Raw genomic sequence first — 5,304 nt, forward strand, 5'->3', positions numbered from 1 at the left:
GCTCCGTGGAATAAGGCCCTGAAGATTTAGTTGGCCGTGGTGATACAGAGCACCGACTAATTAAATGCTGTAACACGCTATAAAAACGGACCTACACTAGGAGATAAGGCTGATAGGTACAGGGTCCGCAGCCCGGTACAGGCTCTCACCTATTACCCCACCACCACCCACCCCACCTCCCCCTATCAGCAATTTAACTATAAACACTACCAATTTTGACTAAATATCTACATAGTTCACATATTATTTCTCGACTGGTGCCCGTGGTATGTGCTATCCTGTCTACAGGGCCATAGCTAGGATTTTCTGTTGGGGGGTGGGGGGGGGGGGGGGGGGCAACTGAGTAGTTAATAGTCTAAAACTCCTTAAACGGTTAAGAAGAGAATTTTCTTTTAAGTTTCTATAATTTGTTCCATGATTTTTTCAACATGTTTTAGGCATAGTGACCGTTAACTGTTGTAAATGATCGACGAAAGTTCACTATCAAACCATAAGTAACTAAGGAAAACCTTCACCGCGTCACGTGATAAACAATGGCGGCTGAAGTACCCGTATGTTCGGTTCCGAGAATATTAAAGTTATAAAATGCGTGCCTAATCCACTTGTTTTTCAAAAGCAATAAACTATGTGAAACAACAGTGAAATAACTATAATATATATATAGTAATACATACCAGACAACTCCATACTACTGTTATAACAGGATGAATCGGAGACAAATAAAAGTGAACAAAGTTCGCTTCTTGTATCAGCAACTCTGATGATCACTGTTGATATCTGGAAACCAGTGACTGTCCACCACACACGTATAGTACAAATATATATATCTATATATATATATATTATATATATATATATATATATACTCTTCAAAAAAGGTACGGAAATTCTAATAAGAACTTATAATTGCCAAATTTGTAAGGTATATTATCTGTGGGGAATGATTATATGATAATAGTGAATTAATTGGGCAAATATTACAACTGGTAATTCAGCATTACAGTAGGTTTTATGACCACCAAAGATCTTGAAGGACGATTGGGGTCAGAAGTGAAATTTGAAAGTTGACGGGTTTTTTTTTTATCAGTAGTGGGTGATACCGCCACCAAGTGCCAGACATTCATTCAGTGTATGGGACATACTGCGTATGAGTCTCCCAATGGCCATTTGAGGGAGTCTGTTCCACTCCTCTTGCAGCGCCTGACTAAGTTCCGCTAACGTGGTCGGCGGTCTTTGACGTTGACACACACGTCTCCCTACCATGTCTCAGACGTGTTCAATGGGGGGAAGGTCTGGGCTCATTGCTGGCCATGGCATTCGTTAGATGTTCTACTGCTGGAGGTGAGCATTGACGATTCGTGCACGGTAAGCACGGGCATTGTCGTCCTGAAAAACAAAACGTCGACCCACACGCCTAGCAAACGGGACAACAAAGGGTGTCGGCATGTTGTCCCGATAGTACTGCCCAGTGACCCTTTCTTGCACAATATGGAGGGGGGTTGTGTCAGTCATAGTGATACCACCCACACCATAACCGATCCACCGCCAAATCTGTCATGAGATCGCATTGTCACGTTGGCGTGCCATTCATTTCGTCGTCGTCAGACCCGACCACGCCTGTCAAGGAAGTCCAAAGTGAATAGAGACTCATCTGAATACATGGCATGTGACCAGCGACGAATACCCCAGTTCTGACGCTCCCTACACCATTTACGTCTGTGGGTAATGTGACGATTTGTCAACGTAGGCACAACCCGGGCCCGTCGAGCACGACAATGGGCTGCATAAAAGACAATTTCTAATCATCTGACCCGTAACTCGGACACCAGTAGCCTGATGAAGGTTTGCAACAATTTGATTTGCCGTTTGACCTCGGTTTCGTAGAGCCTGGTTACGGATGAATCGATATTGTATTCCTGTCCTTGCCCTGGGACGACCTGAACGGGGTCGGTCGTCAACATTTTGGGTTTGTTGGTACCTGTTCCATAGTCTGCTAATCACCGATTCGAAACATTGAAGGTGTTGGCCACTTCACGCTGACTTCTGCCCGTTTGCAGCATGCCTATAGCCCGTAGATGCTCATCGCGTTGCAAACGCCGCATCGCAAATTCAAGCAATAAAAAAGACTAAAACCAAAACAATAACAACTGTATGATCAACAGAATGAAAAAGATTGACAGAAATAATGTTCCACAGTGATTAATCGACCTTCCTGGAAATTGTCAAAATCGAAAATGACACCCCACGCACGTGTACCGGGCAACTGCGTAATGCACGTGCAAACTATGGAATGTTTCGGTGTGTTAATAAACAGACCTGAACGTTTTTTACTAGCATGTCTGTGGTCAAAACGTATGTTCGGTCTAATAGTTGATATTAACATTAATATTTCAGGTTCCCCTACTTTTTTTGAAGACATTATTACCCTACTTGTCACAATTAAACCTTGACGTCACCAATGTAAAATTTGGCTCAAATGTTTATAACTGTACATCCTGGCGATCAATCTCTCTGAACGTGCACGTTGAGCCCTATGTCCTGATCTCAGCAACCACAATTGACAGTTTTGCAGTGTGAATAACAGATCACCGAGTTTGTTGTTGTTAGAATACGGTTGTAGAATTATGCCCACACGTTGTAATGCCGTATCGTGTATGAGTCAAAACCAACACAATGAAGAAGAATGCCATTGTTCATAAGCGTATGAGATAGGCGGGAGAGGAGGGGAGGGGGAACCTAGTGTTGAAACAAAACGTCAAATACGGGCACAAATTATACAGATATTCGGGTAAAATGTGCTAACCAGAGACCGTTTTACTTGTATTTCCATCATTCTACATCATTTCCATCATTCTACCTCATTTCTATCATTCTACACCATTTCTACCATTCTACACCATTTCTATCATTCTACACCATTTCCATCATATAGTCGATCATTTTTTTTCATATGCCTATATGATAAGATTCGGGAACCAATTTGTCTCTCAAAGGTACTAAAGGTAGTACTAAACCAAATGACTTCCGGCTGGGTGAAAGTTCGAGGTGTATCCAACTTTTGATAGAGCAGTTAACACCACAAGTCCCGTGATTGGTGATAAATGTGAGTGTGTTTGTTGTAAAAAAAGAAGATGTTTCATCTGAGCAATTTTATTTCATCTAGTACCACTGTGTCGAGAAGCCTTGTGCTTGAAACATGTATGGGGTACCTGTAAAGAAAAAGTTCTAAAATGTTGTGCGTAACTTGGGTAGTCTCTAGGGTAGTCCGTTATCTCTGAAATGATCAGCGTGACTCCCAAATTTTTTTTCTGATTCCATTTAAGGGTCAGGGGTGGTAAAGTAGTGTCGAAAATAGAATGATTTTTGTCAATTATTTCTTTCATATTAAACTGACAAGTAAATATTTTGTAAATACCTATTTAATGATACTCTACCTAATTTAGCATTTATTTGTTTGGGCTCTCATTGATGTACAAGGTGGTGTTTACTCTTGAAATTAAAATAAGGATGTCAGTAAACAGGAGATTTGTGACCTTTACTGGAACAGACTATAACACATTTTGATGGGTATGTGTCAGTTTCATTTACCTTTAAACAAACTTTTAATTTAAAACTACAAGATAACTGATTATTTTAAATTGCAGCATAAATTATTAATTTTGACTAGCATATTTAGTTAATATAAATTCAATATAAATACAGTAGAAATTTAGACAATCTTGCAACCACTTAAAAGTGTTATATCAGTGTTATATGTGAGCATCTGTTTGTGATAAAGATTCTCCAATAAAAATGTATTTTTTACTAGTAGATAAAATAATTTCCTATAATCATTTAGGGGCATATAGTTAAAGGTGTAGTCTTTAAATGTTAAAGCCAAATTGAATAAAAACATGATTTGCAATAGCTGTCATTATGCAACTTTGAGATAGCACCTTTAATACCGGAAAATAGATGACAAACTCAAAATGGTTCTTGACAGTTTTGCTCAAAAGTTACTTATAAATGCCTACAAATATTTAGTTTTGGAGAGGAATAGGGGTAAACCATCATCAGACATGTTGACTAAACTTTGTTATAGTCTGTTCCAATAAAGTGCACAAATCACCTGTTTACTGACATATTTCTTTTAATTTCAAAAGTAAACACCACCTTGTACATCAATGAGAGCCCAAACAAATAAATGCTAAATTAGGTAGACTATAATTAAATAGATATTTACAAAATATTTACTTGTCTGTTTAATATTTAAGAAATACTCGACTAAAATAATTTTTATTATATTTCCAACAGCACTATAGTAGTTATATCCGTTGTGTTTATGTCGATTGATACGCTGCAGGTTGGAGTTTTAGACACATATGTTACTATTGTCGTCTATGGGATTTGATTTGGTGGTATACATCCTAAAATCTCATGTATCATTACAAGTAGGCTTCAACTAAAGCAGCAGTATACAGTTAGCTCCCTTTGCTCCTCCGGGGTTTTCCTTCTGACATTCGTAAAGCGCGATCATTTTAGGCAATTTTCAAACAAGCTGATTTTGTAAAAAAAACTGCATAGCTAAAGTTCTATTCAAATGAGGGCTTTTCTAAGGTTTGATGAGCAAAGTTTCCATAAATATATGTGTGATACCCGCCAATTTCTGATTGTGTGCGGTTTGTATAGGTGTGAATATTGTCCCAAAAAAATGAAAGTAACACAAACATTTGACTAAAAATATTTATTAAATGAGTCCTCGTTATAATTATGACCCTTTTTGTCATTTCCTTGAGATTAAAAATGCCTGTATCTTTCTTTATTTTTAAACCATAGGCGGGCATTTAGGATCCCAGGGGCTGTCGTGCATAAATCTCAGCTGAATATTCACAAATAAATGGTCTTTTACCAAAATGCTAGTGAGTTGGGTCTCTTTTTTCAAGGGAGGAAAAAGTAAGATGACGTCATGGTCCTCAATTATTAAACTAAAACTTTATAAAGTTTATTAACTACTGTTTAATACTTTGACACTGTTTTGGTGGAAAAGAGGTAATGTGGTAAGGGTGGGAAAGACTTAGTCATTTCTGTCAAACACTGAATGAGGTACATGCACACGTAGGTGTAAAAAGAAAGAAGAAAAACGATGCTGGACCTCACTGACTGTGATTTCTCCATTATCGTTACGTCATCAGTTAGCATAGGGGGCGACGTAGCTCAGTAGTGGAGCGTTCTAGGATCCACCCCCGTCGGGTTACCTTCCATAGCCTGCATATTTAGTTTTATCAGTTAGTAATATAATAAATTACCCGCAAAGAAACAACATGA

This window comes from Gigantopelta aegis, chromosome 1, assembly GCF_016097555.1.
Source record: "Gigantopelta aegis isolate Gae_Host chromosome 1, Gae_host_genome, whole genome shotgun sequence".
Taxonomy (NCBI): Eukaryota; Metazoa; Mollusca; class Gastropoda; order Neomphalida; family Peltospiridae; genus Gigantopelta; species Gigantopelta aegis.